Source organism: Nicotiana tabacum, chromosome 18, assembly GCF_000715075.1.
Source record: "Nicotiana tabacum cultivar K326 chromosome 18, ASM71507v2, whole genome shotgun sequence".
In the NCBI taxonomy this organism is placed as follows: domain Eukaryota; kingdom Viridiplantae; phylum Streptophyta; class Magnoliopsida; order Solanales; family Solanaceae; genus Nicotiana; species Nicotiana tabacum.
In genome coordinates, this window is record NC_134097.1 from 108,390,529 (window position 1) to 108,412,430 (window position 21,902).

Below are 21,902 nucleotides of genomic sequence, written 5' to 3' on the forward strand. Positions count from 1 at the left end.
TGTTTAGTTTCTGCCTCTCCACTACATGTTTATCCTTCAGCCTTTCCTCTGTTTGTCTTACTGTTTCGATGCTGTAATTTCTGCAAGTTTATTTACTTCTTTTCTCTGTGCTCACCTGAATTCCCACCCCCAATTCCCTTTGTATGTTTGGTAATGGTCCAGAAAGCATGACAACACTTGACATTGTTGCTCATGTGTGTTGGGCTGGACTCCCTGAGTCCTAAATTCTTTCCAATTCCCATTCCCATTCCCCTTTATATGTATTCTGAGTTTAAGACTATGGTCTAACAATGTCCTAATCATTGTCTGGACCATAACTTGACCTTCAACTGGTATGTGCTCATATTTGTTGGCTGAACAGGCTTGGTCAGGGGTGTGCCAGTCTACCTTATGACTAGGTATGACCACCAGCCTGCCTTGGCACTCCCTAACCCTTCTATTGAAATTTCACTCATTCTTAGAACATTAAGTTCCGCCCCCCTCTTGTGATCCTAGCTTTGGGATCCATGAGCTCTCTCTGAACTTGGACACTTGAGGGCTGTCTCTTCCACACTGCACTATAACTCTTTCTGATTAATATCTCGGGTGTAAGCACTGCCTAGACTTTTTGAAATTCCTTGGATCTCTGAGACACCCTAGATAAGAGAAGGCTTTGGAAACCTTGATCTCGGAAGTGGTTCATCCCCAATTGTTAGACATTAAGTCTAAATTAGGTTCCTCGGATGCAGCTGTTACTTTCTGATGTACTTTTAATTTCAGTCTGATTCACTAGTTTGTAATAATTTGTATTAAACTCATGGGGATTTAGCAAAGAAGGGAGGGGGTTTACTTTTATGCATGCAAGGGGTAGATATCATGCCTATAGGGGTTATCATTTGTAAAATTCTGCATCTCATCTAGAGATCATGCCCATAGGAATTACTATGTTTTAAAGTTCTGCATTTTATAAATCATTGAAACTCTGCATTCTCACATAGATACCATGTCCATAAAAATTTCTGCATTCTCATATAGACACCATGCCTATAGGACTTTCTGTATTCTGCATATGCATCTAGCATTAGGCAAACGTGCATATAGGTTTAGATAACAATCAGTATTTTAGACACCAGGCCTATAGGACTTCTGCACTTCTATAAACGTTTAAAATCAGTAACGCCTAGATATCATGTCTATATATTCTTGCAACTGTTTAAGATCAATGACATTTAGAAATCATGCCTGTAGGATCAGTTAATTGAATCAGCCTCGTTTCGAATCTAAAACCCGTCTTAAAATATGCAGATCCCCTTTTCCTAAAATCAGTAAGGCTTTTCCTTAAAATTAGTATACTTTGCATTATTAGATATCATGCCTATAGGTTTCACCTAGGAAAGCTTTAGGGTAAAAGCCATAAGTGCATCAGTCTTTGACAATTCCAACCAGCTGGTAGGTCTGATTCGGATTTCTTATCTGAAGTATGTAATAAATCAAGTCTGCCTCACGTATTTTTTTAAGTTTAATTCAGACCTAATCAGTACATGTAAGACATGCTAAACTCTATGCTTTTCTGACTTGGGGAGGTTTAGTTGAGCCTTTCAACTGTTATGTGTTTTCCCATACCTGCTTTATGTGTTTTGTTTGTCGCTCTAGAATTTTATCCTTTTAAAACCATAAAAGCCCCAAATACCCTTCCTTTTAGGATTAGTAGTCCTAAATGCCTCCGGGACTGATAGGACTGGGACGGGTACTAGCATACAATAAGTAACGACACCATCCGCGCTTTAATACCTTAACGGGGTGGGCAGGGTAGAATATGGATATGATGACCGGTGCGCTAATATCACATGCGACCCCTCTTCTGAGGAGTGATTGCTGGATATTGCATTGATGTGATCCATATTATTCACAAACCTAGGACCCCTCTTCTTTATTCGCTTCCTTTAGAGTTGTTTAAACTTTTCAAATCCTTTCTCTCTTTCTACTTACTTTCATAAGTTTCAACCTAATTGCAATGTTGTATGCAAGTCCTTATTTGAGCCTTGATTATTTACCTGTAAAGTCACAATTGTAGCATGGTCGGGAACCACACTTGTGGATCCTGAGGGGTGCCTAACACCTTCCCCTCGGGATAATTTCTAGCCCTTACCCTAATCTCTCGTCTCTTCATCTCAAACCCTTCTTAAAGTATCCTAATGCACTATAATCATTAGGTGAAGACTCTTCAACTTCTAAACCCAATTCTCGAAAGGGAATAGAGTTGTCCTCCCAATGTTGTATACCCGATTTCTGACCCCACAGTCACATAGAAAAAGGGGGCATCGACACCAGGGAATTGCATCAACGGCCAGCCTCGCAGTAGATTAGACCAAAGCACAAAAACAAGGTATCTAGTTCGGGGATCGAGGTGCTTGTCGAGATCGGGGCTAGCAACGATTGATACCAAATATGGCAGCCTTCGAGCAAAGTGCAATAACAAAGAAGCGGAATATCTGTGACTTGTCGAAGATCACGGCGAAAATCTCAGAACAGATCAAATCAAAAGCGGTTAATTAGCTAATCATAGGATTTACTTCTGCGGCTAGAATTGTACCATAGATAGAATTCCTCTATTATATAAAGAGGGTCCTAATCATTTTGTAACCACCTTACATTCACACATATCAAAGAAATACAGTATTTTCTTGCTTATATTCTTGTTCAACAGATTATTATATTTTTAATTGTTCTTGCATCGATCAATTTGAGGGTGTTCAACTCGACGGCTGAATTATGCTCAAACACTGGTTTGCCTTATCTTATTGTTAATTTCCATCACTAGTCTTCACGTTTATTAATTAATATTAGGTGAAATTACATGTCCTTAAAACCACATTATAAATTTAATTGTATCCAATTTTAAAGGTAAACATTATGTTATATAAAACATATATAGATATAATTTTTACACACTTTTTTACTATCGAATATCAATATTTTCTGGCGCGGACTAAATGTAATAATATCCCCGTCATTTTATGAGTTTGAAACCTAAATGTTGTTGATTTTGACTCAAAATACGTTTTTAATGCTAAAAAAAGTTACATTTCTATATATAATGCGGTTTTACACCGCTCTATACTTTAACGGTGTTTTGGCCGTTAAATTATAGCGCGGTATAAAACTGTGTTATATATGTATAACGCATTAAAAACCACGTTATACTATAACACATTAAAGAACCGCGTTATACATATAAATGCTAGGTGGTGCAATAGTTATGTGATGACCCGGTCAGTCGTCTCATGAGTTACCACTTTATTACACCCATTTATGATTCTTTATGCCTTGTTATCTGTGTTTTGTGGTACCGGGTTAGTCGGATCGAATCCGGAATGATTTTGGTAAGGTTTGAGATACTTAGTCTCTTTTAAGGAAGTTTAAGTTGGAAAAGTCAACCAGATGTTGATTTATGTGTTACAGGGCTCGGATGTGATTTCTGATAGTTTGGTTTCGGGAAGTGATTTATGACTTAGGAGCGTGATTGGAATGAATTTTGGAGGTTCAGAGTAGATTTAGGCTTGAATTGGCAAAGTTGATATTTTGGCGATTTACGGTTGGTAGGCGAGATTTTGATATAGGGGTCAGAATGGAATTACGAGAGTTGTAATAGTTTCGTTGTGTCATTTGGGATATGTGTGCAAAATTTCAGGTCATTCGGACGTGGTTTGGTTGGGTTTTTGACCAAAAGCGAAATTCAGAAGATTTTAGAAAGTTTGGCTTGAATCCGATGTGTTTTGGGTGATTTAATGTTGTTTGAGGTGTTTTGATGATTGGTACAAGTTTGAATAAGGTATTAGGTTATGTTTGTGCTTTTGGTTGAGGTCCCTAGGGCCTCGGGGTGATTTTGGATGGTTAACGGAAAGGTTTGAGACTTGAGAAGTTGCAGAATCTCAGCTGCTTCTGGTATTTCCGCACCTGCGGATTGGGGACCGCAGGTGTGACGTTGTTAGTGCGGAAGAGGAGCCACAGAAGCGGATTTTTAAGTGATCGTCAGGAACCGCAGATGCGGTAGTATGACCGCACCTGCGAAGGCGCAGGTGCAGAGAGTTGACTGCAGATGCGGATTAGGCCATTTAAGTGAAGAACCACAGAAGCGGTAATTTGGCCGCATATGCAGTACCGTAGAAGCAGGTATTGCGTCGCAGGTGCAAAAAGGCCTGGGCAGAAAGTATAAATTGTGGCTTTCGCGAATATTTAGCTAATTTCACCATTTTTATCTCGGCTTTGGAGCTTTTGGACGATTTTAAGGGAGCTTTATTGAGGTAAGGAATTTGGACCTAAAACTCGTTTTTGTGCTATTATTTCATGGATTAGAGCTAGAAATTTTGGAAATTAAGGGTGAAAATTGGGGAAACTAGGGCTTGGGAACTTAGGCCTTTGATTGGGGATTTGAAGAACCATTTGAGCTCGGATTTCAGAACTTTTGATATGTATGAACTAATGGGGAGATGAGAAATCTATTGATGTAAAAATTACTGAATTTCGAGATATGGGCCCGGAGGTCGAGTTTTGGTAATTTCGGCATTTGTGTCGTATTTTGATTATTTTCGCTTGGGCTTCGTTCCCATAACATATTTTAACGTCCTCGTTCTGATTTTGGATAGATTCGATGCGAGTGGAGGCCGATTTGAGGGGCAAAGGCATCGTGATCTAGAGACTTGACCGGTTCGAGGTGAGTAATGATTGTAAATGATGTTTTGAGGGTTTGAAACCACGGATTGCACATCGTAGTGCTATATTGAGGTGAGACACACGCTTGATGAAGAGCGTGGGGTCATGTACTATTAGGGATTGTGACTTGGTCCATCCCGACTGATGATTTTACCGCGTGTTTGACTGATTTGGTATCAGAGCAAGTCTGTCCTAGGGATTACCTATGAGCTGTGTCTAGTAGAATCTTGATTATGGATGTGTAGTGAGCCATATTTATAATCAGGAGGCTACATGACATCTAGGGTTGTTACCTTTTTCCTGAATTTAGATTGTGCGTAAGTTGAGTCATAAGTGTTCATCTCTAATATTCACCTTGTTTTCTTTCAGCGATGCCTTCGACTAGGAAGCAAACAATTAGTAGACGGCTTGATACAGCTGTGGGAGAGGGTACCAGTCAGGTGCCCCAAGCCCGAGCAGGCCAAAGTGAAGCTCAAAGTGAGATGTCGTCTCATACCTCATCTACTCCGTCTCCTCCAGAGGAAATTAGGAGGCAACTAGCACCACCTCTTCCTCCGTCTGGCACTACAGACCAGGATATGTGGAGTGCTTTGCAGTTATTGACTAGCTTGGTAGCTGCTCAGGCTCAGAGGCAGAATACCGGTGTTGTTGATAAATCGGTTAGTACGAGAGTTTGTGATTTTATTAATCTAGACCCTCCAGTGTTTACCGGATCAGACCCCAAGGAGGAACCACAGACTTTTATTGATCAGGTTCATCGTACAATGTGGGTTATACATGCTAGCGATACAAAGACAGTACAGTTATCTTTTTATCGGCTACGGGATTTAGCGGTTCTCTGGTATGATAGTTGGGAGAGATCCAGGGGTCCGAACGCTCCTCCAGCTGTGTGGAAGGATTTTTCGAAGGCCTTTCTTCGTCACTACTTGCCAGTTGAGATACGACGAGCTACAGCTGATAAGTTCTTGAACCTTAGACAAGGTAATATGAATGTGCGAGAGTACAGTATGCAGTTTGATTCTTTAGCAAGGTATGCTCCCATATGGTGGCCGAGATGAGTCATAGGGTGCATCTGTTCGTGAACGGGTTGGGACCACATCTGATAAATGAGTGCACGACAGCCTCCTTGGTGGAGGGCAGGGATATTTCTCGTATTCAGGCTTATGCCCAGACCCTAGAGGATCCTAAGCGCCAGCAAAGGGTAGATAGGGAGCAGGATAGGGGCCAGCATAAGAGGGTGAGAATTACAAGGTATTCTGATGACTTCAGAGGCAGCGTCAGGCCTTACTCTTCGAGGAGTTTGGCGCCTCCTGTAGCTAGTGCTCCTCTACATTCTCAGAGGCCTCGATATGATCGATTTACCTATTCTGGTCCAGGTCAAATTTCACAGGCATCAAGCTCGCAACATCATAGGGATACTAGTCAGACAAGACCCCCAGCACCACATTGTGGTCAGTGCGGCAAGGCCCACTTTGGACTATTCCGTCGAGGTTCTGATGCATGTTATTCTTGCGGACAACCTAGCCATATGATGTGGGATTGTCCTAAAAGAGGAGGTGGTGGTATGGCTCAGCCAACTGGATCTGTGTCTGGTTCTTCCTCATCAGTTCAACCTCTAGCACGGGGTTTTCAGTAGTCGACAGGTCGTGGTAGAGGTAGAGGTGCAGTGCCGAGTTCGAGTGGTCTCAAAATCGAACTCATGCTCTAGTAGGTCGATAGGATCTTGAGTCGTCTCCAGATGTTGTTACAAGTATATTGTCTGTGTTTTCTTATGATGTATATACGCTTATTGATCCGGGATCTACATTATCATATGTTACACCCTTTGTGGCTAATAAGTTTGGCCTTGAACATAAATTGATAAGTAAACTCCTTGAGGTATCTACTCCGATAGGAGATTCTGTGATTGCTAGAAGGGTATATAGAGGTTGCACTGTGATGGTTTGTAGTCGTCAAACCTCAGAAAATTTATTTGAGTTAGAAATGTTTGATTTCGATGTGATAATGGGAATGGACTAGTTGGCCTCATGCTATGCAAATGTTGACTATCGTACGAAGATGGTTAGGTTTCAATTTAATGGTGAACCCGCCATTGAATGGAAGGGGGACATTGCTACACCTAAAGGAGGTTTATTTCCTATCTTAAGGCAAGGAAAATGATCTCAAAAGGTTACATTTATCATCTCGTTCGCGTTAGAGATGCAGAGGCGAAGCCTCCTACTCTATAATCAATCCCTGTGGTCAATGAATTTCCAGATGTTTTCCAAGATGAACTCCCAGGCCTTCCTCCTGAAAGGGAGATTGAGTTTAGTATTGATGTGTTTCCTAACACTCAACTGATCTCTATCCCTCTATACAGAATGGTCCCGGTAGAGTTGCGAGAGTTGAAGGCACAGTTGAAGGACTTGCTGGATAAGGGCTTCATTAGGCCTAGAACTTCACCTTGGGGTGCGCCAGTTTTGTTCATGCAGAAGAAAGACGGGTCGTTAAGGATGTGTATTGATTATCGACAGTTGAATAAATTTACTATAAAGAACAAGTATCCACTTCCAAGGATTGATGACCTTTTTGACCAACTCCAGGGTTCCAAGTATTTCTCCAAGATTGACTTACGTACAGGGTATCATCAGGTGAGGGTTAAGGAAAAGGATGTTCCAAAGACATCCTTCCGGACAAGATATGGGCACTTTGAGTTCTTGGTGATGTCGTTCGGGCTAACAAATGCTCCAGCAGCTTTTATGGATCTCATGAATACTGTATTCAGGCCCTATCTTGATGTGTTCGTGATTGTATTCATTGATGACATTCTGGTGTATTCTCGTTTAGAGGCGGAACATGCGGGCCACTTGCGGATGGTATTACAGACGCTTCAGGATCATAATTTATATGTTAAGCTCTCCAGATGTGAATTCTGGCTGAACTCAGTAGCATTCCTTGGCCATGTGATATCTGACGAGGGTATTAGTGTCGACACTCAAAAGATTGATGCAATAAAGAATTGGCCGAGACCTACAACACCATCAGAAGTCCGTAGCTTCCTGGGCTAGCAGGATATTATATGCGGTTTGTAGAAGGGTTTTCCTCTATATCAGTACCATTGACAAAGTTAACACAGAAAGCTACCAAGTTCTAGTGGTTTGACGCTTGTGAACATAGTTTTCAGGAGCTGAAGAATCGATTAACATCCGCACCAGTGCTCACTCTTCCTGAAGGGACAAAAGGTTATGTGGTATATTGTGATGCCTCAGGTATAGGTTTGGGGTGCGTATTGATACAGCGTGGGAAGGTGATTGCTTATGCATCAAGACAATTAAAGAAACATGAAAATAATTATCCAACACATGATTTGTAATTGGCTGCAGTAATATATGCTTTGAAGATATGGTGGCACTACTTGTACAGCATCCATGTTAACATCTACACAGATCACAAGAGTGTACAATACATCTTTAATCAAAAGGATTTGAATTTGAGGCGGCGTAGGTGGCTTGAATTACTGAAAGACTACGACGTTGAGATATTGTATCATCCCGGTAAAGCTAATGTTGTGGCAGACGCTCTTAGCCGTATGTCAATGGGAAGCTTAATACATATTAAGGAAGGTAGGTGGGGGTTGACTAAAGAGCTTCATCAGCTAGCCAATATGAGAATCATATTGTTAGACTCTGATGACGGAGGTGTTACGATACAGAATACATCAGACTCATCTTTGGTAGCCAAGGTAAAAGCATAGCAATATAAAGATCCTATCTTAGTACGATTGAGAGAGAGCATTCAGCAGTGTAAAATTACGGCTTTTGAGATCAGAGGAGATGGGGAACTGAGATACCATGTCCGGTTATTTGTGCCTATTGTGGCAGGGTTGCGAGAGAAGATTATGAATGAAATTCAACAATCCCGATATTCTATCCATCCCGGCTCGACAAAGATGTATCATGATGTCAAGGAGCAGTATTGGTGGGATAACATGAAGAAGTCCATTGCAGAATTTGTAGCCCGGTGTCCCAATTGTCACTAGTAAAGATAGAACATCAGAAACCCGGTGGATTGCTTCAGAATATAGAGATTCTGACCTGAAAATGGGAGGTGATTAATATGGACTTCATTATTGGATTACCACGCTCTTATCATAAGTTTGACTCCATCTGGGTGATAATTGATTGACTTACAAAATGTGCCCATTTTCTGCCAGTTAAGACAACTTACACGGCTGAAGATTATGCGAAGTTGTATATCAAGGAGATTGTTAGGCTTCATGGTGTGCCGGTATCTATTATATCAGATCAAGAAGCTCAATTTACGGCTAACTTTTGGAGGTCTTTCCAAAAGGGTTTAGGCACACAAGTGAATCTCAGCACTGCATTCCATCTGCAGACTGACAGACAGGCGGAGCGTACCATTCAGACACTTGAAGATATGCTACGAGCATGTGTTCTAGATTTCAAAGGGAATTGGGATGGCCATCTTTTACTCATAGAATTCGCCTACAATAATAGCTACCATTACAGTATTAAAATGGCCCCATACGAGGGACTATACGGGAGGAAATGTAGATCACCAGTTGGATGGTTCGAAGTCGATGAAACAGAATTATATGGGCCAGATTTGATTCACCAAGCCATTGAGAAAGTGAAAGTGATACAGAAGTGATTGAGGACGGCACAAAGCAGACAAAAGTCTTATTCTAATGTCCGGCGTCATGATCTGGAGTTTGAGGTTGGTGATTGGGTTTTCCTGAGGATCTCACCAATGAAGGGTGTTATGCATTTTGGGAAGAAAGCTAAGTTGAGTCCAAGGTATATTAGGTCGTATAAAATTCTTTGATGAATTGGACAGGTTGCTTATGAGTTAGAATTTCCATCCAAATTGGAATTTGTCCATCCGGTATTCCATGTATCTATGTTGAGGAAATGTATTGGAGACCCTTCTCAAGTCATCCCTATCAAAGATGTACAAGTTACAGAGGATCTATCATATGAAGAAGTGCTAGTGACTATAGCAGATTGACAAGTCCGCAAGCTGAGAACAAAAGATGTAGCTTCCGTCAAAGTATTGTAGAGGAACAAGAATATGGAATAAATGACATGGGAAGCAGAAGAGGAGATGAAGTCTAAATACCCTTACCTATTTCAGAATGAAGATGACAAGGATGTTGGCGGAACGCAGAATATATTAGAAGGTGAAACGGCTCTATGAGGTAAGCAATAACTTGACAATACTCTTCCTTAATACAAAATGGTGATATGAAGATAATGTACATATCCATAATGCTTTGTGTAGCATTGTGAGACCATACGTTGGGTTTAACTACTTGCAAGCTTTGCTAGTGACCATTTTATTGGGGAAAATTGACCGAAAATTTCTGTTGGAATCCAGGACGATTTGGACTCCCCATAAACCCTTACATTCGAGGACGAATGTTCCTAAGGGGGGAAGGGTGTTACAACCCATATTCACGTACGTTAGATCAAGCCATAAGGTAGTCGATGTAAATCCATGAAGAGATTATCTTTAAGATGATAAGAAGTTAACCCTATTGGTCTTAAATGATACAAAGGTGTATAAGGGTGGCTAACAAGTATTAGAAGTTAAACGAATCAAGGATGTTGTCAGCCGTATTTTTGGCTAAACCTAGAGGTGCTTAATACAATCAAGAGGTCGTGTTTTAAGGTATTTGAATCATATAATATTCGTATCATAAGTCTTGAAGTCAAACGAGTTATGAAATAAAAGTCGACAAAAGTTGTCGCAACTTAGGTTCATAATTTTACTTAAACATTAGTTGAAATGTTACTAAGCTTTTCTCCCAATTTACAAGTAATTACGGGGTGATATACCCACAAAATTAAAGATATATGGATTTAATTTCTAACGCATTAAACCGTTTGTCAATACAATCTCGGAGTATAGAGATATTCATATTTTTGCGAGCCTGCGCATATTGGTAGGTGACAAGTAGGTACATCACCTACTTGCCAAAATGAGAGGACAAAATTAAAAGCCCCAAAGTCGGCCAAGAGGGGCCTTTTAAGGGATTATCAACTCAGTTATTACACCCATATTTCAAACCTTCAAAACCAAATTGAACCCCTGCAACTCCTACTCAAAAATCCCACACAAACCCTAATCGATTTTTCCTCTCTTTCAAGTTCTAATTAGGGGTAAAACTTATAGTTTGAAGAACTAAGGGAAGGGCTGAGTTATCCAACAAGTAAGGTAAGTTTACTTCTCTCTTTCATATATTTGTTCTGCTGTGAATTCATGGAAATTCGTTCTATACATGTAAGAACTCACGGGACGGTGATCGGATGCCGTGAGTTCGAGTTATTCACTTGTAGAGGACTATTTTGTGGACTGTTTTGTGTTGCTATTGGGCTGCGTGTTTTACTACTATTTTGTGGAGTTTTGGAGGAGGAAGGGTGTGGAGAAACACCATACAGATGTAGGGTTGTGGTCTGGTAGTTCTTCGTAATATTTTCGGGTCGTTTGACACGACTACGATGGTCGTCGTATGTATCAAGTGATTAGGTTGTGCGTGGACTATTTTGAGAGGCTCAATATGATTATTATTGATGTTGTTTGGGCTGTTTGGTGATTGTTTTGAATTGTGTGAAGTCATATATATAGGGGAGGTGTTGTCTATTTCATCGTAAAATAGGTTGTGGTTGATACATAATAGTTATGACGCTTAAATGATAACGATATTATCGTTTCTCTTATTGTAGACTAAGGAGTCGTAACAATTGCATAGCTTGAAATTAGGGCAGTATATACAAGGTATGTGAGGCTATCCCTTTCCTTCTTTTGCACGATTCCAATCGTACATAATATAATGAACGAGCTTCCAAAGATACTCTACTCTTAGAAGCTAGCAGTACTTACATTGTTTTCCCTCTTATGGAACGATTGATGTTGATGTTGCTTCTCTTATTCTTATGTTATCAATGTTGTTGGTACTTCCTGATTCTTATAAGGTTTATAGTGAAAAGTTAGTCCTAATAACGTGTATAGAGGATACCGACCTTACGTCACTCTGAAAGGTTTAGAACGTGATTCTATGAGTCGAGTATGAATTATATATATGTGTCTATTTTACTCTACCGAGCCGCGCTATAGTCGGCTGGGTACGGCACCTATTGTGCAACCACTGATCAGTTGGGATTTACCGAGCTCCACGTAGTCGGGTACGATACTACTGAGCCTTATGATGGCCGGGTACATTTTTTTTACCGAACCTATTACGGCCGGGTACGATATGATGATGATGATGCCCACAGAGGCGTATGTTTTAAAAGTTTATGTATATATACATATGTAATATGCATTTCACGTTAGTAGCCCTTAGAGGTACACAGATGTTACAAGTTGTATATTCTCTGTCACTACTTACATTACTGTTCGTACTTATGGCTCCCTGCCTTACATACTTAGTACTTTATTTGTACTGACGTTCTTTCATTTATGGACGCTGCATGTTGTGCTACAGGTTCTGATAGACAGGCAGGTGCAGCTCCCCCACCACAGTAGGTTATCCAGTTCAGTGGTGATTGGCGAGATCCCTTCTCCGGACTTGCCGTGGTCTTGGTATGCATTTTTATTATAGACATTACGGGTATGTCGGAGCCCTGTTCCGGCTATGTTGCAGTACTTATGTTCCTTTAGAGGATCATAGATAGGTGTCGACTTATGTATAGTTTGGTATGCCTTGTCGACTGGTTTTTGTTGTATAGTCTTTCATGGTAGTGTAGTAGCTTGTACCTTATATATAGTTTCTTGATTGTATGGTCATCCCATGTTATGTATGTTCATGCCATCATATTTTATTGTTGGTTGTCCATGATCCATGTCTACCATTTATATTGATCTCGTCAACCCTAAAAGATAATAAAGAAGGTTAGATAAATGTACGTTGGTGCTCGGCAAGTATGGTCCGGTGCTAGTCATGGCCCTCCAGTTTGGGTCGTGACAATTTGAAAGAGAGATTTCAAGGGAGCTTCATTGAGGTAAGGAATTTGGACCTAAAACTCTTTCCTAAGCTATTATTTCATGGATTAGAGCTAGAAATTTTGGAAATTAAGGGTGAAAATTGGGGAAACTAGGGCTTAGGAAATTAGGCCTATGATTGGGGATTTGAAGGACCATTTGATGTCGGATTTCAGAATTTTTGATATGTATGAATACGTGGGGAGATGAGGAATCTATTGATGTAAAAACTACTGAATTCCGAGACGTGGGCTCGGGGTCGGGTTTTGGTAATTTTGGGATTCGTGTTGTATTTTGAATATTTTCGCTTGGGCTTCGTTCTAATAGCATATTTTGACGTCCTCGTTCTGATTTTGGATAGATTCGATGCGAGTTAAGGCCGATTTGAGGGGAAAAGGCATCGCCAGCTAGAGATTTGACCAGTTCGAGGTGAGTAATGATTGTAAATAATGTTCTGAGGGTTTGAAACCCCGGATTACACATCGTAGTGCTATATTGAGGTGAGACACATGCTTGATGACGAGCGTTGGGTCGTGTACTATTGGGGATTGTGACTTGGTCCGTCCTGACTGATGATTTTACTGCGTGTTTGACTGAAATCTATTTGCTATCATCATTATTTGGGTTGAATGCCATATTTGGGCCTTGTGTCAACTATTTGAACTCTTCGGGGATTTTTACTGGTATTTCCTCACTGTTTTGACTTTATACTTGAACCTAGTCATATTATTTTCCATTGTTTTCGTACTCAGCCATGTTCACTCAGTTTTAATACTTAAGTGATATTTTTAAATGATGTTTGGGCTGAGAAACACTGCTTTACTATTGCCCGAATGGCTTGTGAAAATTGTTGACTGAGTGAGGCCGAGGGCCTATGTTGAGAGGAAAGATTTGATATTGATTATGAGGCTGAGGGCCTGAGATATGTACGCCACGAGGTGGTTTGATTGATATGAGGCCGAGGGTCTAGTGATGATGCCACGAGGTGGCTTGATATTACGTTTGGGCTGTAAGGGGCCCCTCCACGAGTCTGTACACCCCTAGTGAGCGCGGGTACCCATTGTGATGTGAGATTGAGCCCGAGGGGCTAGTATTATTCTATGGGATTGCCCGAGGAGCTGGTACTGTTCTAAGATGTTGCCCGAGGGGCTGGTACTGTTCTGAGATGTTGCCCGAGGAGCGGATTTGTTGATACTTTGCCCGAGGGGCGAGCCTTTATGTGTTTAATTTTCATAATTGACTGTTAATTACTTGCTTAATCATTGAAAAAGGCTTTTCATGAAACTACATTTGAGTTAAAGAATTTTACCTATCTTTCACTGATTTACTATTTTTAAATGGTTTTACTGCTTAATTATAGAATGCTTTGTGCCTTAGTGATTTCTTGCTTTTAGTATTTATTTACATTTGTTACTCACTGAGTTGGAGTACTCACTTTACTCCCTGTACACCTGTGTGCAGATTCAGGCGTTGCGGATCCTGTTAGTGCGAGTTGAGAGCTCCCGGCAGATATCGGAGCCCACGAGGTAGCTGCTTGACGTCTGCAGTCTTGTGTTTCTCCTCCTTTATCATTTCTATCTCTTTTCAGACATTTGTACTAGCTTATAGACTTGGCAGACTTGTATTGTGACTCATAGATGCTCATGACTAGTGACACCCCAGTTTAGGGCTGTGTTGGGTTATTTTCGCAAACTGTGTTATTAACTGCTTAAACCTTAGTTTAATTGATTATACTTTATACCGTTTCTTATTGTTTAACTGTTTAAAAATAGAATTGGGTTTAATTGGCTGACCTTGTCTTCACGTGAGACGTCATCACGACTGGGTCCGGGTTTAGGGTCGTGACAAGTTAAGGGATAGCTAAGAAGTTAGTTTTGGCCTTGAGGTTCTGAGTCTGAATACACCAGCAATCCTTTATTTTCTTATTTCTTTTTCATTTTTTATTTCTTTTCATTATTTGGTTTAAGTATTTAGATATAAGTACTTTAATAGAGAAGCCTTTTATTATTTCTTTAAAAAATCAACCGGCATTTTTAATAATTGTTATTTTGTGTTATACGTAAAACAAAATTATTTTTTTTCTCCGTTTATTTTAAATTAGAATTATGAGTTTTATTTTATAGTTAAAATTTTCATAAGAGAATAATATATATAGTTTAAACATTAACGTGATATTTTACCTGATGCCAATGTACTACAAGAAGTGGCTATACAAAAAGAACATCAGAATTATCAACAAAAATATTTGCCGGTAAATTAATCAAATTGGTTGGTAAATTGAGTTGCCAAACGGATGGTGATTCGTTGCTTAAAGACTCGTTGACAATTTTTATCAACTAATTTGAAATCGTTCGTAAATTAGCAACTAAAAATAATATTGTTAAACATCAAAATAAATTCTAAATGATTTTTTAAACTTAGCGATAAAATTTCCGTTGGTAAATTTATTAACCAAAAATCTGTTGGGATTTCATCTGTACTTCTATTGACGGATAGAATACGGGTTAGTAAATTTGGTTGTTTAGTTTTCAAAATTGTTACTAATCAGTGCATAATAATATTTCCAAATGAAGTAATTATGAATTGTCAACCTTACCTTCGCGTTCTAGTGAAAATTATCTGCAAGATGTTGCATTTCAGCATTGCGAATTTGTTGTCATTGTGATATGAAATTCAACCAATAGTTTAAATTGTATATTATTCTCTTATGAAAATTTTAACTCATAATTCTAATTTGTAAATAAAAGGAGAAAAAATAATTTTGTTTTACATATAACACAAAATAACAACTATTAAAAATGTTAGTTGATTTTTTAAAGAAATAATAAAAGACTTCTCTATTAAAGTATTTATATCTAAATAATTAAATCAAATAATGAAAAGAAATGGAAAAAAAAGGAAAATAAAGGAATGCTTGTGTAGGGATTCAAACCAGAACCTCAAGGCCAAAACTACCATCTTAGCTATCCCTTAACCATTACACCACCCAGTATTTATATGCATAATGCGGTTCTTTAATTTATTATAGTATAACGTAGCTTTTTATACCGCGCTATACTTTACAAGTCGCGTTATATATAAATATATAGCTTTTTTTTTTTAGCATTAGAAACGTATTTTGAGTCAAAATTAACAATATTTAGATTTTCGGACTCTCATTTTATCATATCGATCTTTGTCAGGTGGTCTATAATATCACTGTTGGCCATTACTTTTTCTACGGAATCTTTTTGTGTCATTCTAGTGGAGTAAAAGTTATTACGGTTAGTTTCAGAATGGGTTGTTGAATTGTAAGGTAGTCGTAATTAATGAAAGTAGAGACTCACTTTTTTTTTTTTTTTTTTTGCTTTTTTGGACTTAAATTATTATTCAGGAGTTCAAAACTTTTAGGAGTTGTTTGGTTTGAAGACACGTTACGTTGAGATTAGTTATATTGGATTAGTTATGTTAGAATTATTTATTCTGGTATTTTTTTATTGACTATTTGATATGTTGTATTATTAATGGGATTATTAATTTTACTGGTTTATCTTGGGATTACTATTCCTCAATCTGATAGATACAAATAATAAACTACCTCGGTATTATTGTTAATCCTGGAATTACTTATTCCAAAATTAGTAATCAAACAAGAAATAAGGTTGTACTAAATTTTTATTCCAAAATTATTTTTGCTTATCCATCATACCAAACCACCCCTTACACGTAAACAAAATCGTCCCAACACTGTAGTTGTGATCTCGCTAGTGTTTTTCTTTTCTCAACTGGAGTTTGACTTATTTTTCGGGAAAAAAAATCAGAAACAGCCTGAATTGGTAATTGAAAAATAGTTATGGGTTTTAAAATAATCAAAATTTAGCAACATTTTATGAGAAGATAAAATTTGAACAAAAATATCCTTAAAAATCTAAAAAACCTCCAGCATAATATGTTGGAATTCGAATTTTTTATATATGAGATTCCAACATAATGTGCTAGAATTTCATAATATGCTGGAGTTCTAGTACTATGCTAGAACTTTATATGCAGGAGCTCCAAAATCTAGCATATTATGCTTGAACTTTTCGTGTTTCAATTAAGGTATTTTTGTCCAAATTTATATTTGTATAAAATAGTGACTATTTTTCAATTGCTTTGTAAATGCTGATTATTTTTTAGTGTAGTATGAAGACTAACTAGTCCATGCTATTTTCACAATTCCCCCCTCCCCCCAGGGGCGGAGTTAGTGTATTGGACACGAGTTCGGCCGAACCCAATAGCTTTAGTTAGAACTCTGTATTTGTTTTAAAAATTCCATTAAAAATGTATAAATTATTAATATAGAACCCAATAATTTCAAACGATTAAAATCTCGAACTCATAAGCTTGAAATCCTTGCTCAATCTCTGCCCGGACCCGATACAGTTTGGATTTAATTGAGCTTATCGTGGAACGGATATCTATGTTAAGTTCATCTTCATCATCAACCACGAAAACAGACGAACAAAATTCGAAATTCTAATCTGCACATCGTTTTGATGTAGGAACTTAGTAGGCTTTTGGACATAAGAATTGTAAAATTTAAAAAAATGGTGAAAATTATTTTAAGTGAAAATGGTATTTGAAATTTAGAGTTGTGTTTGGATATAAAATTCAGTTTAGGTTATTTTTTATGTTTTGCAAGTGATTTGAGTGAAAATTTTGATTTTTTTTTTTTGATGTTTTTCAAAATTTCGAAAATTTTCAAAATGCATCTTCAAGTGAAAATTGAAAATTTTATGAACAAATGCTGATTTTGAGAAAAAGTGAATTTTTTTTTGAAAAAAAGGAAAAAAAATTTTTATGTCCAAACGGGCTCTAAATAGAACAGAAAAATCAAGGGAATATATCCATTGCAATATATATCATAAAAAAAAATTGTAGATTAATTCGAAACCTAACATGAGAAAGAAAATCAAAAGTAATTTAGAAATTTCACTAGTATGCTGTTATTTAAATTCCAGCACAGTGTGTTGAAAATTCTCCTGTAGAAATTCGTACTCCAGGAAAAAGTTGGAGTGTGGATTGTGATTGTTTTCAATTATTTTATCACATATTGAAGTTGAACTCTCTTCGTTTTAATTATTTTCATATTAGTACATTTTTATATCTAAGATAATCGAACATTATTTCTCATTTTACCCTCAGATGGATGCGGTTGGGCGGGAGGGGCGAGCAAGTGCAATGGCGAGGGAGTGTAAAAACCATTAGTTCGAGAATTTTGGAAATTATTTTTCCTCCTAAGTGGCTGTTTTTTAGGGTTACCTGTTGTTTAATAGTTTGCTCATTAATGTACTCCACAGCAGATTCAAGTTGGGTGAATAACGTGTATATAATTATGCTTAACCCATTTGTATTAGACTTGCATTTTTTCTTACCGTGTTTATATCTTTGAATTAGGTTTGTAGGTCTAAATGGTTCATTTAACACGCCGATGACACCTAACTTTGGATAATGACATATGAGGCGCATTTACGAATTCTAAGTACTTGCTCCAACCTTATCTTCGAATCGAATTGACCAGTGATGGTAAATTGGTAATTATGTAACCCTCCCACTTGACAAATGGCAGGCACAGTTTTCTGCAAACAGATGTGGAAAATCGAGTTTTTATTGGACGACGAAATGGTAAAGAATTGGTGCTGTCGAAACAAAATTGGACCACATCAAGAGATTGACGTTTTACCTTTGTTACTTTAGTAATAGAATTGGCAGTTTTTAGAGACAAATGTTTATGGGGGTCGTGTATTAGTAATATTTGACTTAGTAATATTATGATTAATTATGCTAGGATTAACTATGTTACTTCTTTTATCGACTGATTGGTTTGGTAAAGGACAATTCTGTCTTTGTACATACTTATACATATATTAAAAATTATGATATTGCTAATGTCATAGTTTGTTATGTATAATAATAATAATACTGAATATAATGTATAACTAATACTAAAGTTATTGCATATATTATTTATTGTTGAACTTTAAGTCATTGGGCTTTAAAGTAGAAGAAGTGTGAATTGGAAATGGAGGGAAAATGAAAATTTGAAGAAGTGAACTTTTGTCTTGCACTTTGTCTCTCATTGGCGAGGGACAGTCACATTTATGTGCTTATATATAGATTCACTTCTTAAAGCTCTTAAAAGGAGTTGAAAAGAATGAACCCTCGCGCCGTCGTCGCTCGGCTCGGCTTCGACTTCGGCTTCGGCTTCGGATTTGTCAAATGATCGATAAGATTATTTTTTGGACAAAATTTATTTAATTATTTAATAATTAAATAAATGCCAAATCACTGCTGAAAATACGCCAGAACACTGCTGAAAGTTCAGAGGGCCTCGCTGGTCGCGGTTCTGCCGTGACCGCGGTAGAATCACGACAGTCAGATTCAGAGAGGCTCTCTGGCCGCGGTTCGGCCGCGATCGAGGTAGAACCGCGGCAGACCGCGTATTTTCTGAAAAGGCACCTTTCCAGACACATCTTTTGATATTTACCTATAAACTCTGAGGCAAGGCTGCATCTTCAATATACGAAAAACACTCTAGAACTTCTTTCTTTCAGAATATACTACATCCTAATTCGCAGTCTCTCTCTCTCAAATTCGTAAGTGTGATTTTGCTTCGTTCTTTGAGTTCGTTGGTATCTTGCAGTTTGTATTGCCACTGTTACAGGAAGGTTTATTCCGTTTTATCCTGGGAGAATTTAATCCATTACCTTGGCAACGTGTGAGGGGGTTAAAATTCCTTAAGGACGCACAAGAAAATTGTGGACTCGGAATATTTCTGATTCTTTACTATTTTATACATTTCTTTATTCTTCTAACAGTTTTCTGATTTTTGTTTTAACACAGTAACGATTACAAGCTTAAGGAATTTTTAATTTACTAACGTTTCTGTGTTGATTATTAAACTGTTTTCTTTATACTTTGTTGGAGACTAAAGCCTTGTTGCTTTCTACTCCTATAATTGTTTCTGTCCGGTTTAAAGTACATAAAAACTTTGCCGGAATAATAAACGTACGGGTTTGAAGTATATAAAAACTTCACCACTGTTACGTGTTGTATGGTTGGTTTGGTATTCAGTTTGAAGATATCAAAAACTTCACTGATTAACAAGTTCTGTATTGTTTTCAACTTTACAGAAATATGACGAATGAAAACCAAACTAATGGAAGTGTTGCGGGAACGATTGCTGCTGTTACAAGCCGTTCTACTCCTGCTCATGCTATGGCACCGGCAGAAAAACCCAGAAAGTTTTCCGATATTGACTTCAAACGTTGGCAAATGAAGATGCTCTTCTATCTTACTACGTTGAGTTTGCAACGTTTCATCAAGGAGGATCCTCCGGTCATGGCTGAAAATACTCCGGATGATGAAGGACTTGTTGTAACTGAAGCATGGAAACATTCTGATTTTTTGTGCAAAAACTACATATTGAGTTGTTTGGAAGATGGCTTGTACAATGTCTATAGTGTCATGGAAACTTCAAAAGCGTTATGGAATGCACTTGAGAAGAAGTATAAGACTGAGGATGTCGGACTTAAGAAGTTCGTGGCTGCAAGGTTTTTGGATTTCAAGATGATTGACATTAGGTCTGTCATAACTCAAGTCCAAGAATTACAAGTCACTGTGCATGACCTCCTTGCTGAAGGTATGACCCGAATCAATAATTTTATTAATAAGATTTATCTTATTATTAATTATGAATTTGTTATTGAAGGTATGGTCATAAATGAGGCCTTTCAAGTCGCTACTTTCATTGAAAAGTTACCTCCGTTGTGGAAGGGTTTTAAGAACTATCTTAGACACAAGCGGAAGGAGATGACACTAGAAGACTTGATTGTTCGTCTGAGGATAGAAGAAGACAACAAAAATGCTGAAAAGAAGTCACGTAGAAACTCGACAATAATGGGGGCAAACATTGTTGAGGAGGCGCCACAAAATAAGAAGAGGAAGAAGGCTTCCGGACCAAAGAATTACCCAAGCAAGAAAAAGTTCAAGGGTAATTGCCACAACTGTGGAAGATCTGGGCATAAGGCCGTGGATTGTCGTGCGCCCAAGAATGATAAGAAGAAAAAGAATCAAGCTAATATGGTTGAAGATGAAATGGAGGACTTATGTGCCATATTGTCTGAATGCAATTTGGTAGGAAATCCAAAAGAATGGTGGATAGATTCTGGAGCCACCCGCCATGTTTGTGCTAACAAGGAGTTATTTTCTTCTTATGCTCCCGCAGGATCCGACGAGACAATCTTCATGGAAAATTCATCTACGGCCAAAATTGAAGGAGTTGGCAAGATTGCGTTGAAGATGACGTCGGGAAAAATAGTGACTCTAAATCAAGTCCTCCATGTTCCAGAAATTCGCAAGAATCTTGTGTCTACCTCACTTCTTGTCAAGAATGGATTCAAATGTATTTTTGTTTCTAATAGTGTTGTACTTAGTAAGAACGATGTATATGTAGGAAAAGGTTACCTAAATGAGGGCCTTTTAAGCTAAATGTAATAGCAGTTCCTATCAATAAAGTGAATGTTTCTTCTTACTTACTTGAGTCAAACACTTTATGGCATTCGCGTTTAGGTCACGTAAACTTCAAAACATTGCGGAAGATGATAAATCTAGAAGTATTGCCAAAATTTGATTGCATTAATTCCAAATGTCAAATATGTGTGGAATCAAAGTATGCTAAGCATCCTTATAAGTCTGTTGAAAGGAATTCAAGTCCTTTAGACTTAATTCACACAGATATTTGCGACATGAAGTCAACACCATCTCGCGGTGGGAAAAAGTATTTTATTACTTTTATTGACGATAGCACGAGATACTGCTATGTTTATTTACTTAATAGTAAAGATGAGGCAATTAATGCTTTCAAGCAATACAAGAATGAAGTTGAAACGCAACTAAACAAAAAGATCAAAATGATAAGAAGTGATAGGGGTGGCGAATATGAATCTCCTTTTGAAGAAATTTGTTTGGAAAATGGCATTATTCACCAAACAACTGCCCCTTACTCTCCACAATCTAATGGAATTGCGGAGAGGAAGAATCGAACATTGAAGGAGATGATGAATGCATTGCTAATAAGTTCTGGCTTACCACAAAACTTGTGGGGGAAGCTATACTTACAGCTAACCGGACAATCAACCGTGTACCTTATAGTAAAACACAGTCCATTCCTTATGAAAAGTGGAAAAGAAGGAAGCCTAACTTGA